General features: G+C 45.4%; 1 long non-coding RNA gene across 2 annotated transcripts; it reads left to right on the top strand.

Moving 5' to 3' along the window:
- Positions 1-370: 370 nt before the first annotated feature.
- LOC147912442 (uncharacterized) lies at positions 371-8,028 on the top strand. 2 transcript variants are annotated; one of them, XR_015549859.1, is made up of 4 exons: positions 371-1,076; positions 1,353-1,577; positions 4,069-4,170; positions 7,572-8,028. It is a non-coding gene; the product is annotated as an uncharacterized LOC147912442 (long non-coding RNA). The 2 variants fall into 2 exon arrangements; XR_015549860.1 differs by lacking the exon at positions 4,069-4,170.
- The last annotated feature ends 14,854 nt before the right edge of the window (positions 8,029-22,882 follow it).

The following is a 22,882-nucleotide window of genomic DNA, read 5'->3' as shown; positions in this document are numbered from 1 at the left end:
ACTTAAAATTTGGTTGCAGATAGCTCCTGTTTCTGGAATATATCAGTGTGCTACTGTGCACAGCATTCTGAGAACAGCCCCTTAGAGCATTTCCTGTGTGTGTGCCTCAGGAGGATTTAAAGGCTGAGTAATGGCTTCCAAAGATATCCAGGTCCTAATCCCTGGAACCTATAACTGTTAACTTACATGGCAAAAGATACTTTGCAGATATGATTAAGCTCTTGAGATGGGGACTGTGGTGGTTAATTTTATGTGTCAACTTCACTGGCCATGGGGAGGCCGGATTAAACATTATTTCTGGGTATGTTTGTGGGAGTGTTTCCAGATGAGATTAGCATTTGAATTGATGGGCTCAGTAAATCAGGTTGCCCTCCCCCGAGGTGGGTGGGCATCATCCAATCCATTGAGGGCCTGAATATAACAAAAGGTGGAGGAAGGAGGAATTTACTCCTTTTTTTTCCTGTCTCATTGCTGAGCTGGGACACCTCATCTCATCTTCCTCTGTCCACAGACTAGGATTTACACCATCAACTCCTCTGGTTCTCAGGTCTTTGGACTTGGACTGAACTACACCAACAGCTTTCCTGGGTCTCCAGCTTGTAGACTGCGGGATTTCTCAACCTCTATAACCACATAAGCCAATTCTTTATAATCATATATATATATATGGAGATGTGTGTGTATATATATATATATATATATATCCTATTGATTCTTCTCCTCTGGAGAACCTTGACTAGTACAAAGTCAATGGACGATATCCTGGATTATCTAGTATGCCCTAAATATAATCACAAGTGTCCTTATAAGAGGAAGGCAGAGGCAGATTTGAAGACAGAAAAGGAGACGGAGATGTGACGATAGAGCAGAGACTGGAGTAATGTAGCTACAAGCCAAGGAAGGGCTTCCAGCCTCTGGCAACCAGAAAAGCATGGAAACAGATTCTCCCCTGGAACCTCCAGAAGAAACCAGACCATCTGACACTTTGATTTCAGCCCTGTAAGCCTCACCTTGGACTTCAGGCTCCCAGAACTGCAAGAAAATAAATTTCTGTTATTCTAAGCCCTAAGTTTGTGGTAAGTTATAGCAACAGTAGGAACCTAATATAGCTGAGTGTCATACATTTGACACCTTCAAATGCTGTACCCTTTTAATTGGACTGTGCAAGGCTGCCTTTGTGCTAATGCCCTCTCCCTAATAAACCTCAGGCATACAGGGCATTATTTTTGAATACTCTTTAGTATATTCACTTTGGTTTTATAGGTTATAAGTTATGTCTTGCACAGATTATCATTTTGTTTCTTAATTTGCAGGAATTATGCTTATGTCTTGTTTCATGTCTGATTGTGTAGGTACATTATTCTAGAAAAAATAAAATGGATGGTGATTCCTGCATCTTGGAGTGCCTGAAAATCCCCCAGTAACAGGAGATCACAAAAGAGAAACCTTCTGTTTACTTCTTGAGGGAAGCACCCAGCACCTTCTAGTGCTTTCCATGGGATCTCTCCCTTGTGGACCCCAAGCAATCGGGACTGGCCTTGGGGTCCAGCACACATCTGACACACTCCTCCAGTCTGGTGAGTCTATGACCTGGTTATTTACACACAGGTATTTTATTGTTGTTATTCCTTTGATGATGTGCTGATTTCAAATTATGCCTAAAACAGCAGGCATATGATCTTTGAAGGCCTTTTTTCCAACTGACCAGGGGTTCACATGGTTAAAAGTTTTTAAATGTGTCATACATTGTAGTGGAAATGCTTTATATGTTTCCCACTCCATGGGACTTCTCGTTCCCAGCCTTTATAGGAGCTCATTGACTGAGAGAAGTGAAAATTTCCATTTGCTGAAGGGCCAAGGAAGGGGACGCTGTGATGAGTGGCCCAGATCCCACGAAGGGCATGTCAGTCCTACCGCTGGATGTGCAGACAGTCCTTCTCTGCCAGTGCTTCCCCAAACTGACCTCCCAGGAGGGATCTGCCCCTGCAAGGTCACGCCCCTTCCCGGGGCAGCGTGGGTGCAATGATTGGTGGATGCACCAATATACAAGTGAGGCTGTCTTGCTGCAATGTGGAAGCACTGTAAACGGTTGTCTCAGCTCCAGAGCCCCCTGGAGTTGGCTGAGACTGCACCACAGCCCAACTAGGGCAGCTGAAGGCTGAGCTGCTCAGATCTGCCTGCTTGAGGAAACCCGACACAGGGATGCAGCTGACAGCCGCCAGGTGCCATGCTTTCAGGATCTGCCTAGCTTTCTAGCTGAGGGTGTGTGTTTCCCGGGCAGCCTCCTGGCAGTGACTGAACACATCCTAGTGCAAGGGCTCACCCATCTGCTGAGCTGGGACTCCTCGATGCTAACCTTTGCTTTGGAGCTCCCCGTGGGGCAGGCTGAGATTTTCTCACTGCTGCTCCTGATTCTGAGGTCCCTGCTCTCCAGCCCTCCTTTCTGGCCCTTCTCCCTTTTCAGGGCTCATATCAGCATTGCTGTCTGAAGTCTCCCCCTGCCTATTCCTGCTCTCTCTCCCTTCACCCTTCCCAGGTATTATCCTTCCTCAGTCTCCTGCATGTCCCCTTTGACTTGGAGATCCTGGAGTGTCACACACTGGGTCTCATTCCCTGATCCTCCTCCCTCCCATCCCTTGCACAGGGGTTGATGCCAACAGCGCTCCCCAATAAACCTCTATGTGCTCACCTCCACCTTAGCATCTGTTTCCAGGGAGATCTGGCCTGTGACAGATGGTGTCGGGAGGGTGACTAACTAGCCCAATTTGCCTAAGACTGATGGGTTTCTCAGGACAGGGATCTTTCAGTGCTAAAATGGGGCAGTCCTGGGTTACCCAGGACAGGGAGTGCCTGAGAAAGGAGGTACAGAGATGATCGGATTCTGGAGCAATGAAGACCCCAATAAGGGGGGTAGGAGCTCAGAGAACTTCTGCTACAGAGGAGCAATGCAATTGTTTAAATTTTTACCAGGGGTGAACAGGGGTGATTTACCTGTAGGAGGAAATGCAAAAGTGGGACCCTTTTGCACTTCAAATTTGAAAAATTTGAAGAAAAGAGTACTTCTAAGGAATGTGGAGACAATCATACTACTTCAGCTTTTGGAAGAGTGTGGTAGCATTGTTTCTAAGTGCGATAGATGATTTGCAAAAGTTAAAAGGCTGGGAGTGAAAATCAGTGAGGACAAGCTAAGTGTGAAAGCCAGAAAGCCTCCTTGTTGGCTGAAAACCTCTCTTCTGCTGAGACAGAGGTCAGGGAAAGCGGATTCCCAGAACTTAATCTTAAGAGCAGCAGAGCACGGAGAACAGTGAACACTCCCCTGGGCAGCTTTGCTCTGCCTGGTCAGTGCCCTGAACGGATAACAACAGGGTCCTGAGTCCCAAGAAGCGGCCCTGTGGATCCAAGCACACCAAAATCTTAAATCAATAATTCTCTGAATATCCAAGCTTGCAGAAGTGGCCATCTCTCAATCATTAGGGCCCATGCCTACTCTCTCTTTGTTTGAAGATGGTGCAGAAGCTTCTGCCCTATGGGATAATATTCACCACCCCCAGCACCCCTGGAATCTGTCCCTTCCTCCTATGAAGGCTTGTGGGCCAATAAGTAGGATTAACTCACCACAAAACCTGGGCAGGAATGTGCTGGGCCTTCTAGGGAGGATAAGAGCTGCGGAACCAGCCAACAATGTGCGATGGGACCCAGGAGAGTGTTCACGGGATGGATTCTGAAGGTGCAGGATCGAGGGGCAGAATCTAAGATTGGATAAGGGGAGTTCTGCTGGAAGCACTCTCAACGGGCAAAGACGCTGAGACAGTCTGCAGGCGGACTGCCAGGATGACCCTTAGAAGGACTGAGGAAGTGATGGCTCCAAACGTGCTGGACCTGTCCCTTGGGTTGATGGTCCTCAGGAGACCCTATAGAGGACACAGTGTTTACTCAGTAATAAGGAGTGTGCTGGCAGAGAAGTACCAGCATCATTGAGAAGTTCAGTGGGCAGCTCTCCTCTAGGCCAGGGCCAGTGGGGCACATCTGTGTGTGTCTGTGTAATCTTTCTGCCTCTGTCTCTCACAGGGACACGTGCGATGTAATTTATCACCCACTCGAATAATCCAGGACAATCTTGCTATCCCAAGATCCTTAATCATATTGGCACTGGACCTTTCCCCCAAAACGGTAACAATTATAGGACCTGTAAATGACTACATCTGATATCTCTGGGGCCACAATTCAGCTCTCTACTCCTCACATACAACTCTGTAGAAAAATATTAAAAAAAAATCACATATCTCTTCATGGGTGGAAGACTTTACTCAAGGTAGGTGAACTGTTCTCAGTTCTGACTTTCCCAAGATGGACGCAAAGTATGATGGTGATGCAAAGGGAGGAACCAGAGACCGAGTGTGTCCAGACAAGACTCCTCCCTGATGGGAGGTCCTTGGAGCTGGACCCTCAGTTGGAGCCCTGTCCTACATCCCCTTGGCTGCTGAGAAGATAAAATCCTTTTGAGGGTTCCTGGAACCTCCTCAGTCTCTGCTACTCGGTTTTATGCTAGACATTTTGAGATTTCAAAATGTTTTCTCCTTGTCTCATTTCTCTCCTGCATTTCAGGATTGGCTTCAATTTATATCCAACATTCCCCTTACCCCGAATGGAGGTGTACATCCCAAGCAGTGATCCATTGACAAGGGTCCCTGGGTTAAGCCAGTGGTGCTGAGGGGGGAGCATCTGGGTTAAAAGGTGTGACAGGTGACAGATTGCATTGTAGATGGAGCTGCTGGAACTGAGCCAGGGAGCACGGAGTCGATCAGATGGAACATAGGAAGAGGGGCGTGGAGGTGGAGGTGGAGCAAATTCTATTAGAGAAGGAGAAGGAGGAAAGGTGGAAGGGAAGCAGAGCAGTGATTCCTGAATCTTCTCTGGTTATCCTTGGGGTTGGGCTCACCATCTGAGCCACCAGGGGGCAGTGAGGGTCTGGGTTTGGGGACTGCAATGGCCCCAAGGCACTGCTGAGGATTTTCCTGGCTGTAGGAGGTTCCAGGAGCTTCTTTCTCCCCAGTCACTCCAAAGAGGACACACTCACATGTCCCTGTCCCCACTCAGTCCCTTCTCTGCACAGGACAGTAAACTCCCCAGGCCTCAGTTTCAGACCAAATCTCAGACCACTGCAGTGGCTGGGGACAGAGGGTGTGAGCATCCACCCCAAGGAGAGGTGGAGAGGGAATGCCAGGTCCCCAACCTGCTTTGTCCCTGGGAAGGGAGCTACTGGACATTTTCTCAGATAGATTGGAATCCTCTCCCCAACCTCAGCATTCAGAGCAAGGGGGAGTAAGTCCTCATCCTTTTCTGTAGTCAGAATCGTGTTTTCCAGGCAGGGATAACATGGGAAAGATCAGATCCTATGTCCCTTCCCTCTTCTAAGCCATGGGCCACTGCAGAGAGAGAGCAAGAGAGTGTAAGCAGAGCCCCAAGTGTGACATTTGCCGGGGAGACATATGAGGAACCTGCATCAAAACGCATTTCTATTTGGCGTCCTCTCTCAGACCTGGCTGGGAACATTTTCTAACCTGCCTGAATGTGGTCTGGAGACTCTGGGCAAATGCAGCAGCTCAGCTTCCCCACCCAAGCCCTTTCCTTGGTTCATTCAACAAACAGGCATGATTGAGTAGGGGGTGGGGTACATTCCTGTGTCCTCAGAAAGATCCAGGCATGTGAAGTATGAAGATGTGAGAATTCCAGACAGAGGAGCAGCCTGTGCAAAGACACTGAAGTAGTGGGAATATGACCAATCGAAGGACCAGAAGGAAATCCAGTGGGGCTGAGGAATCATCAACTGGGGCCTGAGAGGAGGGAGATGAGGAGCAGTTGTGGAAAGCACACATTATATGATGACTGAGAGCCCCGGTAAAGAGGTTGGGTATTTTTCTAAATGAAAAGGGAATTTATTTGGGGATTTTCCATAATTTTTACATGAGTTTCAGGGTCAGTCCTGCTTGGAAACTTTACCCCAAACCCATTCCTTTCTAGAAAAATGCACTAGATCAAGCAACCTTCTGTGGATGGAAGAGACTTTACCTCAGGAAGGCACACAGCAATGAGATGAGGTTGTTTCAGTGCCCACAAAGAGCGGAATAGGCAGAAAAGTCCCCTCTTCCCCGTGACACCAAAACCTGCTCTGAGGTCCCTGGAGATGGGCCCTCAGGCCAAGTCTGACCCTAGTGCCCTCCCACATTCTCAAACACTGGAATCTACCTCCTACTTTCCATTTGGTCCTTCTTAATCCTACAGAGCTTTCTCTTCCTCAAGCAATATTTTGTCTTTCCACACGTTGAGAAGCCAATCTATCTTCACCTGGTCTCATTTTTCTCATCCAGCCTTCTACTGGGGTTGGTTTATTTCACATAATGTTTCTTCAGTCCTAAGCCCAGAGCTGCCTCACAATTAATAATCCCATGTGAGGCTGTGCTGGGACATGCTAAACAGTCCTGAGGTAAGCGTCTGGGCCACCCAGCGTGGGAGGTGACACATTCCATCCTGAAGGAAGTTAATGGACAATGGGAACTGAGCTTAGATGGAATAGAAGGGGTCTGGGGTCCTGGTACTGAGCTGAATGGGGAAGGAGGGAGGAGGGGATGGTAGCAGAAGAGGGATTTCCAGCTCTCACTCAGCTGTCTTCCCTGGTGCTTGGGTTGTACCATCTGAGGCCACCAGGGGGCAGTGAGCTCCTGAATTTGGGGAAGGGCTTCACTGTGACTTGTGCTGTCTTGGATGATGTCTCAAGAGCTGCTTCCCTCTGAGCCCCTCTTGTGTCCCCAATGGTGCCCCCAATAAATCATCTTCTAAAAGTGCTAATAAACCAGCCAGGGCTCAGCCTCTGGCCTCAGTCTCGAACTACTGCAGAGACAGAGAGTAGAGTGATGCTTGAAGACCCATCCTAACTGACAGGAATAAGGATTGAGGAGGATATGGGGTCCCCAGCTCTGCCTTTGCTACCAGGATAATGGAGCAATGGGATCTCTATCAGCCAGTCTGGGACCCTGTCCTCACTTTTGCCCCACACAGCACAGAGGGCAGTCCTGGGATTTCTCACCCAGGAAGCACCATGACTCCACAACAGGAAAGGTGGCGATACCCCTGGGCTGGATCCATTTTTGCATACTGTCATAGGCTCAGGCTGTCCGTACTCAGAACATGTTAGAGTGTTTTAATTCATGAGTACGTTCTGCTGTTCAGGGATGCAGAAGCATCTAGAATCAAGAGCCAGGTCAGAGGGGATGAGGAGAGGCAGGTGCAGGAAGCAGATTTGCATGGAGGCCCCTCCCTTCTCTGAGGCAGGGGGAGGGGATAAGAGAGGTCTGCAAGCCAGACCCAGGGTTGAGGTCTCAGAAGGCAGTTCTCTTGGGGTGTCTCCACCATGGCCTGGGCTCTCTCCTCCTTACCCTCCTCACTCAGAGCACAGGTGAAGCCTCCAGGGAAGGGACAACAGGGACATCTAGGCTGATCCTTTGTCTCCTCCTCCTTAGGCTCACCTGGGGCCCAGCACTGAACTCACCAGAGTGTGTTTTTCCTCTTTTCAGGGTCCTGGGCCCAGTCTGCCCTGACTCAGCCTCCCTCTGCATCCGGAGCTTTGGATCAGTCGGTCACCATCTCCTGTGCTGGAAGCAGCACATTGGGGGTTATAACTATGTCTCCTGGCACCAACGGCACCTGGGGACAGCCCCCAAACTCCTGATTTATGATGTCAGTTCTTGGGTCTCAGGGATCCCTGCTTGCTTCTCTGGCTCCAAGTCTGGCAACACGGCCTCCCTGACCATCTCTGGGATCCAGGCTGAGGACGAGGCTGATTATTACTGTAGCTCATATGTGGGCAGTTACACTTTCCACAGTGGTTCAAGTCCATGGGGAAGTGAGACCAAAACCTCCTCTGAACTCACTGGAGTCCCTTCACTCCTAAACTCAGGCTTTCATTTTTTTCTTTGTTACTATTTTATTTTGAAATAATTACAAACTTAAATAAAAATTTAAAGAAACCACAAAGAACTCCTGAATAACCCTTTCCCTGATTCACTAATTTTTAACATTCTTCCATATTTGTTTTTCATTATATCTCTATTTCTCATGTCTCTCTCTGTATATATAGGTACGTGTATGTGTATGTATATATGTACATACACATACATAAATATACATACACAACACACACACACACAAAACTTATTCATTTTCTGGATCCTGCGAGAGTAAGTTGTATCCACTAGCACCTAAGCCTTAATACTTTTTTTTAGATAGAATTCACATTTCGTAAAATTCCTCATTTTAAGGTGTATAATTCAGTGGTTTTTAATACATTCACAGTTCGTGCATCCATTAACACTCTATAATTTCAGAATATTTTCATCCCCCTAAAGAAACTCTCCCATTTCCCTTGTCTCTCAACCCCTCACAACCCTTAATTTACACCTATGTCTATGGATTTGCCCATTCTGGACATTTCACATAGAGGGAATCCTACACTAAGTGGCTCTTTGTGTCTGGCTTTCTTTGCTTGCCATAGTGTTTTCAAGGCTCACCCATATTGAAGCATATAGTATCAGTACTTCATCCCTTCTTATGGCCAAATAATTATTGCTTTGTATGCACATACCTCATGTATTTATCCATTAATTAGTTGATGGAATCTCATTAATCTTTCTGTCTTCTCTGTCACAACCCAAGGGTGAGTGATCCTTTTGGGATCTAGGGCATGAAAATTCTAGGTTCCCATCACGTCACATGACAAAAGAAAAATATCACATTCACTCTCAGGGAAATGTTTAGGAGGCAGCCAAGGCTCCCTTCTCTCACTCTTCGACCCTCCTAAGGATTCCACATCGAGGGCACCTCTCCTTCTTTTCTAGCTATTGTTTGAACAAGTCCTGGAAATGCTGGAGAGGGCAGAGCAGGGCGGGGGGTCTGGGCCTCAGCTTCATCAAGACAAGAGGAGACTTTGTCCCACTACTGGCTCTTTTCCTTTTCCAGTTTCTTTGTTGAAAGTTTCTGAGTGGATGATCTATCATCTCCAAAATCTAAAAACGCAGATGTTTCACCTTATACTTGCAGTTTCTCATGAAAACTTTCTCCACATCTACTTTTGTTCCGAGTTCTTGTCTATGAAGCTAAGGAAAGGAAAAACATTCAGTTCCATTTCAGTTTATTTTTCTAAATTCCTTTTATTATGACATGCATCATTGCTAAAGAAGAGGGTGTGAAATGAATATTTACAATCTAAGGGAGAATAATAAATGAAAACCACATCGACCCATGGCTGCATCTACCCACCCAAAGCCTCTCCATCCATCCCACTCTTCAATTAGTCCCTGTGTTGACATTGGTGTTAATTGTTCTATTGCTTTTCTTCACATTCCTTCCCCGCACCTTCCTAGTTTACATCCCCAAACAACATAGTTTGAAACAGTGAGAACTAGCAACAAACCAGCTGAGTGAGGAAAGGATAATGGGTCTATCAGGTGAGGCCCCAGGAGACACTGACACTAAGAGGGGCTCCGGCTCAGTCTTGGGTGGAGCTTCCCTGGGATCTACTGGAGCCCCTCCTGGAGACAGCAGACAAGGCCCCAGAGGAAGAGAAGTGACCGCTAGACTTGGGCATGTGTCCCTACTGGATGTGGGCAGGTCCTGGGTCTCTAGCAGGAAAATTGTCAGGGGATTAGCTGCCCCACATTTTCTTCTACTGAGCTCAGCATGAACTCCAGGAGTAGTCTGAGATCACTTCACTGGGAGGAAGAGAAAGAGGTGATTCTTTGCTCTTGGGGGCACTGGAGAATGGCTCATGTCAAGGCAACCCTAGTGCAGACAGGAAAGTACAAATGAGAACCCAGGCCACTCAGACCCGAACATTACAAGATGGTGTCATTGCTGTCAGCACCTGGGGGATATCAGCTTCCTCTTAGATGAGTCTTTCCATCTATTGCCTGTCAGGGAAAGGCATCAATGCAGATGACCATTAGAGAGAGGTGGGTAGAGGCTGCAATGCTTGTGTGGAACATGGGGTTCTCATGATGTCCACAGACTCCATTCCGTCTGGCCTCCCCTCATCCAGAGATGTAAGTTTTACCCTCTGTGCAGGGAGGGGTAGTGGGCAGTCATCTACCAGCCTCACTACTAGGAAGATCCACCTGCTTCTGTAACAGCTGCCACTTATTTTAATTTTTTATTTATATTAACTCATTACTTCCACATTCACAACTGATTGAGAATTAAAAATGGTATTTGAGGTTAAAACTTTTGCAGACTTGGGACTGGGCTTTGTGTGGTCTGTCGGTTAACACATGTCGACATGCATCCTGGCTTCCAAATTTGTGTCGTTGTCTATGTCCCTGTTCCTATGTCTCTTACAGAAAACTCTGGGATATAACTATAACCTTCAATACAGGTTTAGCAATGTGTAGGAAGAACAGACACATTTGGGTGTTCATTCAATTTCACCCACAATGGCCAGAGTAAGGATCCTCTTGTGACTGGAGTTTGTGTCGTGAGGGTTGGGGAGAGGTAGAGAAACAAACGATGTGACAGATTCCTCAAGGAATAAACTTTAGTTGACATTTTACTAACAAATCAATGGTCAATGAAGCCAAAGAGGGATCTGGAAAGGTGTCCACACAAACAAGAATTGTTTATAATGACCCTTGAGGTGGTTTCTTTCACATTTCTTATGTTTGGGGTTTGTTGAGCTTCTGGAGATGTGGCTTCTTTCTGTCGCTCTGTCTCCTCTCCTTTGGGAACTCCAATTACACGTGTATTAGGTCACTTGAAGTGGCCCCACATTTGCTGATAATATTCCATGTTGTAAAATTCATTTTCCCTCTTTGTTTACCTTGGATTTTCCGTTGCTACGACTTGGACGTCATGAGTTTATTGCTAATGTGCAATCTGCTGTTAATCCTGTTTAGTCGGTTTTCATTTGCAGTTCTTCCACTTTGTACTACATTGTATCTTATACCTCTAGCCTGAAAATTTCTATCTTCCATTCCTTCCAGAAGCTTTGTTCTTATTTCTGGTATAATTATTGAAAAGCTGGTTTGAAGTCTTTATGAGACAACGCCAACATATCTCTCAGATAGGAGTTAAACTCTGTTAATGATCATTTCCATTGTAGTTGACCTTTTCCTGGTTCTTCGTATCTTAAGTGATTTTGGATCTTCTCCTGGGTAAATCCAATATTCTGTGAAGAAACTACGCGTCTCGTTTAAATCCTATCTTGATATTTTTGTGTTAGTTGACTATCTGCACAGTTGAGTCTAGGCTGCTTGTTGTATCATTCTTTTTGTGAACTGCGGTTTCTATGTCAGTAAAATTTATAAAATTTTTGACCTGCTATTGGGGTCTGTCCTGAGTGTGAGCTGCACAGTGGCTCATCTGGTATCTGGGTGGTTGTCTCTCCTTAAAATCTTTTCCTAATATCTGTCTTATCATATTAGAATCCATGCAAGTGCAGCTCAGAGGGGAGCCTGGGAATCATAAACAATTTTCTGGATTACTTTCCAAGCTTCTTCCACTCCACGATCTCCACAGTATTTCTACCTTCCTGGTCTTTACTTTTTGATTTTTGTTCAAAACAAATTGTTACTTTAGTTACTGTGCTCTGTTAGGCACCTCCTATGATAGGGCTTGTGTCCATGCCAAGTAGTGGAATGACAAAGAGAAACAAATGCAATGGTTTGATTGTCACCTTGTTGGGAAAACAGCTCCTAAGGAGTAAAGACTGTCTTCTTGGCCTCCACTATCACTGCTGCCACCACAGGAGACTTGCCTGGAACCTGGGGCATGGGGAACAGGGAGAGGAAAAAACAAAAGTAAAGGAAACTGTGAGTATCTTTAATTTGCTCCAAGGATTAGGAGCTCTCTTTCTCATCTTTAGGCCAGAACAAGGGAAATTCTCCTGGGCAGCTCTTTCTGCCTCACGCTGGTTCCCCTTCCAGCCTTCTGCTGCTTTGAGTCCAGGCCATGGGACCCTGAAGGAAAAATGGGAAACTTACCCAGTGTCAGTGAGATTGCAAATACCAGTGTCTTCCCACTGTCTGCTTGTACGATTAACTTTTCTAGGTACTCAGATATCTCCCCATGAATTCTGCCCAGGTTTTATAGCTGCATTGGGTGGGGAAAAAGGTACTGTACACTTTCTACATCTTTTTAAAAAATTTTATTTATTTATTTTTTCCCCCAAAGCCCCAGTAGATAGTTGTATGTCATAGCTGCACATCCTTCTAGTTGCTGTATGTGGGACGTGGCCTCAGCATGGCCGGAGAAGCAGTGCGTCCATGCACACCCGGGATCCAAACCCCGGCCGCCAGCAGCGGAGCGCGCGCACTTAACCGCTAAGCCACGGGGCCGGCCTCACTTTTTACACATTAAATGGACCTTGTACCTGATGAAACTATTTTAATTTGAAAAATATTAAATCAGTTTGAACCATTGGTAATAGAAAAACAGAAAGAGGAACAAGAGTTTTAAAAGGCATTTAAGGAAAGAAACAGGAAGAAATTTTTCACAACGGTTTTTCCGTGTTCCAGGGTTTGGGAGGTCATTTTATCTTGGCCTGTGGACATGGCAAGGTGGAGGAAAACAAGCAGAAAACACATCTTGGTGACCAGACCAATAAATCAAAGGTAAAATGGAGTGCAATCTTTGGATAATATAAAGTCCATAATAAATATCACTGTTGTGTGTATAGATGTGCCCCATTATCAAACCTGCACTCTCATCTCTCATTAATCTCTTCTTGGCTTATGTTTAAAGGCCAGTGGCCTTTATAGTTTTCATTTCTCATATTGTGAATCAGAAGCTGAGAAAGGAAAAGTCACCTAATCAAGAGTGGAAATGGCAGAACAGTGAGAAACAGATTCAGGGTGAGGATTGTGGCTCCGCCCAGTGCTCCTTGTCCCCCCACGGGGCTCCCTCACACCTCTGTACCTGAAGTTCTGTGCTGCATGTAGGTGAGTGGCCTGGAAGCTACCGACCACTTTGCAAAACTCGATGCTGGAGAGGCTTCAGAACAAAGAAGTAGGGGTAGGGAAGTGAAAAGCCTGCAGCTGGGGAGACCCACCACCACCCATCAACTACTATAAAGCAGGTGTTTCCCTGGGGGTGGGCAGTGACATTTTCCTAACAGTAAACAGTCCCTGTAGAGGGGTCAGCCAGCAGAAGGCACACAAGGAGTGTCCCAGGCCAGGGATGGTCACAGAAACACAGTCATATCACAGCAGAGACTCTGAAGGACTGGGAACTCATTAACATGAGGGACATCAGCTGATCTTTCTCTCCTGTGTAAATCAGGTATAAAAAATCCAAGTTCCCACCTTTAGAAAATACATGTCAAAATGTTTTAATATCTTTAGATAAGCTGTCCAGGGATACAGAAGTATCTAGAACCAAGGACCAGGTCAGAAGGAGGAGAGGCAGGTGCAAGAAGCAGATTTGCATGGAGGCCCCTCCCTCCTCTGAGGCAGGGGGAGGGGATAAGAGAGGTCTGGGGGAGCCCGGCATCGGGATGGGGTCTCAGAAGGCAGTGCTCTTGGGGCAACTCCACCGTGGCGTGGGCTCTGCTCCTCCTCACCCTCCTCACTCAGGGCACAGGTGAGGCCTCCAAGGAAGGCACCAGGGGAAATCTGGGCTGATCCTTAGTCTTCTCCTCCTCAGGCTCAGCTTGGTCCCAGGACTGAACTCACCGGAGTGCGTTTTTCCTCTTTTCAGGGTCTTGGGCCCAGTCTTCCCTGACTCATCTCCCTCAGAGATGGTCACCTTCTCCTGTGCTGGAGGCAGCAATGACATTTGAGGTTGTGACCATTTCTCCTGGTCCCAACAACACCCCGGCACAAGCCTCCAAACTCCTGACTCATAAGGTCAATACTCGGACCTCAGGGATCCCTGATCCCTTCTCTGGCTCTGAGTCTGGCAAAAGAGCTTCCCTGACCATCTCTGGGCTCAAGGCTGAGGATGAGGCTGATTATTACTGTGGCTCATATTCCATTGTTGACACTTTCCAAAGTGGTCCAAGTTCATGGGCAAGTGAGATCAAAACTTCTGAACTCCCTTGAATCCCTTCACCCCTAACTCAGTCTTTCTTTTATTTTTTTATTTGTTATTTTTTTATTTTGAAATTATTACAAACTTAAAGATAATTTGAAAACCTAATATAAAAGACTCCTGCATATCCTTTTCCCTGACTCAGCAATTTTTTCCATTTTGCTGTAATTGCTTTTCATTAAAACAACTACTCTCTCTCTGTCTCTATGTGTAATATATACATAATATACACACACTCATGCACACAAGCTCACAGATACATACACATAAGCACACAAACACACACTAAACTTATTCATTTTCTGAACCATTTGACAGTGGGTTGTATCCATCAAGGCCCTAGGCCCTAATACTTTCTGGAGGTATAAATCACATTCCACTACATTCATTATTTTATGTTGTATAATTCAGTGATTTTTAATATTTGTTCAAGTGTGTGCAACATTTAACACTCTCTAAATCCATAACTTTTTTTTAAGAAGTATTAATTATTTTATTTATTTTGTGAGGAAGATAAGCCCTGAGCTAACATCCATGCTAATCCTCCTCTTTTTGCTGAGGCAGACCGGCCCTCAGCTAATGTCTATTGCCAATCCTTCTCCTTTTTCTTTCCGCTTTTCTCCCCAAAGCCCCAGTAGATAGTTGTACGTCATAGTTGCACACCCCTCTAGTTGCTGTATGTGGGACGCCACCTCAACATGGCCTGACAAGTGGTGCGTCGGTGCGCTCCCGGGTTCCGAACCCCGGGCCGCCAGTAGCGGAGTGTGCACACTTAACCGCTAAGCCACGGGGCCGGCCCCTAAATCCATAACATTTTAAATCACCCTTAAAAGAAATGCCTCACCCATTAACAATCACTCCCATTTCCCACTTCCTCAACCCGTGCCAACCATACGTCAGTCTGTGAGTGTGCCTCTTCTGTCCATGTCACATACATAGAATCCTAGAAGATGTGGCCCTTTGTCTCTGGCTTCTTTCACTTATAATCATATTTTCAAGGATCCTCCATGTGGGAACACGTATCTGTACTTCATTTGTTTCTATCACTGGATAATATTCAATTGTATGGATATACCACTGTTGTTCATCTATCCAGCAGTTAATGGACTCATTCGTTTTTGCTGTCTCTTCTTCTGTCACAACCCAAGGCAGAATGATCCTTTTGGGATCCAGGGCATGAAAATCCTACATTGACGTCACTCCTCATGAAAAAATAAAAATATCATACTTAATCTCAGGGAAATCTCTAGGAGGCAGCCAAGTTTACATTCTTCTCTCATTCTTAGAGTCTCCCAAGCATTCCTCGTTGAGGCTCCTCTTTCTTTCCTTTCCACTTGCTGTCTGGACATGCCCTGGATGTGCTGGACAGGGCAGGGAGGGGGTCCGGGATCTGGGCCTCACTTTCATCAGAACAGTATGATATGGTGCTCTGTTAAGCCATTGGCTCTGTCTTTTTCTTTTCCAGATTCTTTGTTGAAGGGTTCTGGCTGACTTTATTTCCACCAACATTCAAACAATCCACAAAGTCAGTTCTTTCACCTTTTTTTGGTGGTTTCTCGTGGAAATTTCTCCACTTTTACATTTTTCTGAGTCATTGTCTAGGTAGTCAAGGAAAGTAAAAGAATTCAGATACCGTTTACTTTATTTTTCTAAATACCATTTATTGTGAAGTGTTTCCTACCTTAAGAGGAGTGCATGAAATGAATATTCATTATTTAAGGAAGAAGAATATATGGAAACCAAAACCACCTACCCAAAGCATATCCATCAATGCTGATCTCCAAGTTGCCAGTATCTGAATTTGAGGTCAATCATTCCATTGCTTTGCGTTCATTCTTTCCAACTATATCTGCATCCCTGTATAATGTAGATTATATTTCTGACACAGTGGTTAGCAAACATGAACAAGCCAAGGAGGGAAAGGACACTGTTTGCACAGATGTGGCCCACAGGAGACATTAGGCATATCAGAGACTCAGGGTCAGTGTCTGGCTGAGCTTCCCTTGGAAATTACCAGAGCTCCTTCTGAGAGTTAGAGCAGAAGTTGGGCCCACAGGTGAAAGACAAGGATCTAAACAGTTAGGCACCATCACTGATGGGGTGTGAGCCTAGTACTGGGCATCCAGAAAGAACCCTGTCAGGGGATTATGTACCCCACATTCTCTGCTTCTCAGATCAGCATGTTCTTCCAGGAGTAGTGTAAGATCACTCTCTGGGAGGAGGAGAGGTGTAATTATTATTCTTGTTGATGGGGACTCCAGTGCATGATCGTGATCAAGACATGCAGGTAAGATTCTGAGTCAGAGGCAAGCAAACTTCACATCTTTGGGGGTAGAGATGTTCTCATTGCTGCCAGCAACCTAGCAATGTCAGCACCTCAGAAGTAAGCTGGGCTTTCTTGCCTGGCAAGAAACGTCTGAATTAGTGACAATGAGTGGAGCAGGTGGTCCCAGAACGCAACTCTAGTGTTCCCCTCGCCTATCTCAGCCACACCCACAGACAAGTGAGAATTCCACAGGGATCTCGAGTGGGCTCTGCCTGCTGATTTGGGACTGGTCTCCCTCAGGTCTAAGTCAGGTAACACGTGTCCATCTGCTTCCTGGCCCCTGAGTGTGTGTATCCTTATGCTCCTGTTCCTGACATCCTGGTTTATGAGCACACACTGTAATCCCTCAGGACAGTTTTAGTGGAGTTTCAGGGAGGACACACTCAGCTCTGTGTTCACTCACTTTCAATACAGTGGCCTAAACTGTTACTGCCCAGGCGCATTTTCTCTGCAGTCCCCCAGGCTCTGCAGAAATATGTCTCCTGGGATGTCAGAACCAGGACCCAGCAGTCACATGGGCGGAGTGAGCATTAACCTTGGGATTGGAGTTTGGCTTCTGAGCTTGGGTGAGAGAAGGAAATTTGTTGATAGAACATTCAAGGAACCATCCTCTATTGTTGACATTTTACTAACAGCTGAATAGTCACTGAGGAGAAAGAGAGTTCTAGAATGGCTTCTGCTGAAAAAAGAATATTGTTTATAATGAAACTTGATGTGGTTTTTTCCATGTTTCTTGTGCTTTAAATTCATGGAAGTTTTGGCTCAGTGAGTTACAGTTTTCATTAGACTGGAAAGTGTTTTTACCATTATTTCTTCCTCTGTTTCCTCTCCTTTCATGACTCCAGTTCTATGTGTAATAGGACATTTGATGTTATCACACAACTGACTGATATTTTTGTTTTTGTTCTAACTTTGGGGTTTCCTTCTTTTTCTTTTTTTTTTTGGTGAGGAGGATTGGCACAGAGCTAGCATCTGTTGCCAGTCTTCCTCTTTTATTTGTACGTGGGATGCCGCCACAGCATGGCTTGATGAGCAGTGTGTCAGTCTGCACCAGGGATTTAAATCTGAGAACCCCAGGCCGCTGAAGCAGAGTGTGCCAACTTAACCACTATGCCACTGGGCTGACCCCAGGGTTTCCTTTTTTTCGTATGTTTTTTTGATTCGTCTCTATTGCTGTGCTTTCAAAGTCCTAATGTTTTCTTTTGTAATCTTCTGTTAATTGCATCCAGCATAGTTTTCGTTTCTCACAGTTCCATTTCATTCTTTTTTGTATCATCAATTTCTTTGTGGAAGACTTCTGTCCATTCATTTCAACAGTGTTCTCTCTTACTTCTAGGATTATTTTTATGATCGTTGCTCTAAAGCCTTGGTCAGATACTTTCAACTGTAGTATTATCTCTGAGTAATAATGCTTTGAATCTCTTTCCCATGTCAAGTGAGATTTTTATGCTTTTTATAGGTTAAGTGATTTTGTGTTCTATCCTAGACATTTCCAGTACTTTACAATGAAGGTCTGGGTCTTCCTCAAGTACTATGATTATATTTTGTATCGAAAGACAATATACCCAGCTGGGCGAAGGCTAGAAATTACAAATAGACATCTGTGGGTTGTGTTTTCTTTGTCAGTTGAATTACACAACCTTTCCAACGCTATTTGCATCTGTCCTGGACGTTCACCACCTAGTGTCCTAGCTGGGATCTGGGTGGTGTTCTCACCCTTAATTTTGTTCTCTTAGCCATCTAACTGAGAATTCAATACACTCAGGCCCAGTATACAGTTGGGGCTAGTTCTTCATATACTTCTGCAGAGTTGCTTTCCCAAGCTGAGCCCTCTCCACAACCCCTCTAGTACCACCCAGGCCCTGGGCCTTTCCTTTTTGCTCCTCTGTTCAGAAAACCAAGACTTTAGTTACTTTGTGCAGTTGAGCACTTCCTGGGTCTGAGCCCATTACCTGGGTTGGGTAGCAGAAGGACAGAGGAACCAAAGCAATGCTGTCGTTTCAATGTGCCTAAAGAGGACAACAGGAAAAAATTCCTTTTCCCCTATGACAGACAGACATGCCTTGATGAGATGTCCCTGGACCTGTGGCCCTTGGGGACAATCTTGACACCAGTCTCCTTCTTCCTGAAACTCAAACAGTGAGACTCTCTTCCTGCTTTCCAAGGATCCTCTCAATCCTACTGAGCTCACTTTCCTTCAAGCAATAATTCTTCTTCATCATTTTGAGAATCATACCAGTCTATTCCTCTTCCATTTTTTTCATCCAGGCTTCCTACTGGTTTGGTTGATTTTATGTATCATCTAATGTTTCCTCAGCCCTGAGCTGAGAGCTGCATCATGAGCACTAACTCTGTGACAAGGCTGTCCTGAGACAAGCACAGTGGGACCTGAGGGGGAGTGTCTGGGCCACCTGGTGTGGCAGGTGACACATTCCATTCTGGAGGGAGTTATTGGACAAAAGGAAAGGAGTGTAGTGAGGATTAGAAGGGGTCAAGGGGCCCAACTGAGATGGGAGGAGGCGAGGGGAGCAGAGCAGGGATTTCCAGCTCCCACTCAGCTGCCTTCCCTGGTGCTTGGGTTGCACCATCTGTGGCCACCAGTGGGCAGCAGGGGCCTGGGTTTGGGGAGGTCATTGCTGTGGTTTACCCTGACCTGTATGAAGTCCCAACATCTGGTTCCTCCTGAGCCCCTGCAAAGGGGGATGAAGTATGTGGTGATCCAAATCTACTGTGCCTCAATTAGTTCTTTTTTTTATTGTGAAATTTTTATTGTACATTATTGTTTATCAGTCACCATATAAGTGCATCCCTCAGCCCCTTGTGCCCACCCCCCACCCCCTAGCCCCTGGTAACCACCAAACAGTTCTATCTGTCCGTGTCCTCAATTAGTTCTTTGTGAGAAAGGCCAATAGATGTCCCCAGGACTCAGCCTCTGAGCACTGCAGGGTCAGGGAACAGAGAGACAAATGAGGACCCATCCTAACTGAGGAGGATAAGAAGGGAGTGAGGGAGAATGAACAACCTCCAGCTCTGCTGGTGGTGCTTGGGAAGAGAAATGGTTGAATTTCTCCTAATCTCAGCCCTTCTGGACCCTGCCCTCACCTTTGACTCCCATAGCACAAAGAGTTACTACTGGGATTATTAGCAACCACATTGTGATTCCTGCAATAAGAACAACAGGGACATTTCAAGTTTGGCACCATTTCCTGGGCACTATCATGGGCTTATTTTAGAAAATCCATGTCAAAGGATTTTAATCCCTCAGAGTAGCTCTGCTGTCCTGGGTGAGGAAGTAACTAGAGTCCAGGGCCAGGTCAGAGGAGGGTGAGGAGAGGCAGGTGCAGGAAGCAGATTTGCATGGAGGCCCCTCCATCCTCTGAGAAAGGGGAGGGGATAAGAGAGGTCTCAGGGAGCCAGGCCCAGGGTTGGGTTCTCAGAAGGCAGCACTCTTGAGGTGTCTCCACCATGACCTGGGTTCTGGTCCTCCTCACCCTCCTCACTCAGGGCACAGGTGAGGCCTCCAGGGAAGGGACTGTGGTGACATCTGGGCTGATCCTTTGTCTCCTCCTCCTCAGGCTCAGCTGGAGCCCAAGCACTGAACTCGCCAGAGTGTTATTTTTCGTCTTTTCAGGGTCCTGGCCCCAGTCTGCCCTGATTCAGCCTCCTTCAGTGTCCAGGGCTCTGGGAGGGACAGTCACCATCTCCTGTGCTGAAAGCAGCAGTGACATTGGGGATTATGATGATGTCTCCTGGTCTCAACAGCTCCCTGGCACGGCCCAGACTCCTGATATACTATAGCAGTATTCAGCCCTCAGGGATCCCTGATTGCTTCTCTGGCTCCAAGTCTGGCAACACGGCCTCACTGACCATCTCTGAGCTCCAGTCTGAGGACGAGGCTGATTATTACTGTTGTTCATACACGAGCAGTGAAACTCACTACAGTGGTCCAAGTTCGTGGGGAAGTGAGATCATAACCTGCCCTGAGCTCTTAGGCTTCCTCCGTGCTCTGAAGATGCTTTTCCACCCTGTTCAGAGGAGCTTCATGTCAAATGGTCTTGGGAACTCAGTTCTCCTTCAGCTCATTTCCCCTCCAGCAATGCAGTAAAAGGAAACGCACTTTCTGATGAATTGCATGGGAAATGAAAATCCATCTTTGTAAGACTTGTCCCCAGAAGACAACCCTTTCCAGTTCTTCAATGGCAGGAACAGAGCCACAGGTTGATTTCTGCTCAGTGAAGTTTCACATTTTTAGTGAAACATCCACTGTCAATGCCTCCATCTCCCACACAGGTACAGAGTAGCCTGGGTTCAGATGTCGGGAAATGATGTTTTTTTGTCCAATTCAGTGCCTACCATGCTCCAGTCAGGATGGCCCTCCATGCTGCGTTATTCTTCTGTTCATCTGTTCCGGAAGCAACAGTAACTGAGAAAGGATCTGAAGATGTTGCTGAAGGAATGGGGACAAAGTGAAACATGCTTTTTTTGTCTCTCACCTTTCACCCATATGCGTGGTTGCTGAGCTTGGAGAATTTGAGTGACAGACTGTCATCTGTAAGAAATGCCCTCCTTTCAGATCCCTGAACCATGTCCTGAATGCAGCCCTGCATGTGGACTGTCTCCTCATTAGGATGGTCTGTTTCCAAAGTGGGTTCTTTGTTCCACAAGGGAAGAAATACCAGGTTGGTCTGTCCCCAATTTTTCTGAGAACCACGTGTACGCCCTTATTCCTGGGCAAACTAGGATGAATACTCACCTCACCTAATAGCTTAACATTCTCAGAATGTTCTTTGTCTTCAATTATTGTCCAATCTTTTTCCACTTAACCTTCTTTTTTCCCAGAGAAAATGGTCAGTCCCTTAATGCTTCAGTTACCTCCTCTTGGAGCAGTGTACACACATCGAGCTGTTGTATTTGATTTGGTAATATTTTCTCCCAGTTGATGGGTTGTCCTTTTGTTTTGTTGATGATTCCTTTTGCTGTGCAGAAGATTTTTAGTCTGATGTAGTCTCATTTGTTTATTTTTTCTTTTGTTTCCCTTGCCTGAGTAGACATGGTATTTGAAAGGATACTGCTAAGACCTATGTCAAAGAGTGTACTGTCAATATTTTCTTCTAAGAATTTTATGGTTTCAGGTCTTACATTCAAGTCTTTAATCCATTTTGAGTTAATTTTCATGTATGATGTAAGATAATGATCTACTTTCATTTTTTTGCATGTGGCTGTCCAGTTTTCTCAACACCATTTATTGAAGAGAATTTCCTTTCTCCATTGTATGTTCTTGGCCCCTTTTCAAAGTTTAGCTGTCCTCAGATGTGTGGTTTTATTTCTGGGCTGTCAATTCCATCCCATCGACCTATGTGTCTGTTTCTTTGTCAGTACCATGCTGTTTTGATTATTATCACTTTGTAGTATATTTTGAATTCAGGGAGTGTGATACCTCCAACTTTGTTGTTTTTTCTCAGAATCTTTTTGGTTGTTCAGGGTCTTTTGTCGTTTCATACAAATTTTAGGGTTCTTTGTTCTATTTCCATGAAGAATGTCATTGGGATTCTGACTGGGATTGTGTTGAATCTGTATATTGCTGTCGGTGATACAGATAGTTTAACTATGTTTACTCTTCCAATCCATGAACATGGAATATCTTTCCCTTTCTTTATGTCTTTGATTTCTTTCAAGAATGTCTTATAGTTTTCAGTGTATAAGTCTTTCACTTCCTTGGTTAAATTTATTCCTAGGTATTTTATTTTTTTTTGTTGAGATTGTAAATGGGATTTTATTCTTGATTTCTCATTCTGCTAGTTTGTTATTAGTGTATGGAAATGCAACTGATTTTTGTATGTTGATTTTGGACCCTTCAACTTGACTGTAATCATTGATTATTTTTTAATAGTTTTTGGAACAAGGAATGTTCCATGTGCACTTGAGAAGAATGTATACTCTGCTCTTTTTGGATGGAATGCTCCCTACGTATGTATTAAATCCACCTGGCCTAGTGTTTCATTTAAGGCTACTGTTTCCTTGTTAACTTTCTGTCTGGATGATCTATCCATTGGTGTAAGTGGGGTGTTAAGGTTCCTACCATTATTGTGTTGCTGGCAATTTCTTTCTTCAGGTCTGTTAATAGTTGCTTTATACACTGTGGTGCTCCTGTGTTAGGTGCATATGTATTAATGTGTTATGCCTTCTTGGTGGAATGTCCCTTTTATCATTATATAATGCCCATGTCGGTCTCTTATCTTTTTTATCTTGAAGTTTGTTTTTTCTTATATATGTATGACTACACCTGCTTTCTTTTGTTCGCCGTTTGCATGAGGTATCATCTTCCATCTCTTCACTCCAAGCCTGTGTTTTCTTTAGAGCTGAGATGTGTTTCCAGGAGGCAGCATATTGTTGGGTCTTGTTTCTTAATCCATCCAGCCACTCTGTTTCTTTTGATAGGTGAATTCAATCCATTGACATTCAGAAAGATTATTGATATATGAC

Source organism: Ceratotherium simum, chromosome 35 (genome assembly GCF_057802395.1).
Source record: "Ceratotherium simum simum isolate JZ-2026a chromosome 35, ASM5780239v1, whole genome shotgun sequence".
In the NCBI taxonomy this organism is placed as follows: domain Eukaryota; kingdom Metazoa; phylum Chordata; class Mammalia; order Perissodactyla; family Rhinocerotidae; genus Ceratotherium; species Ceratotherium simum.
The sequence above is the reverse complement of the archived record's forward strand: the minus strand, read 5'-3'. Positions and strand labels throughout refer to the sequence as shown.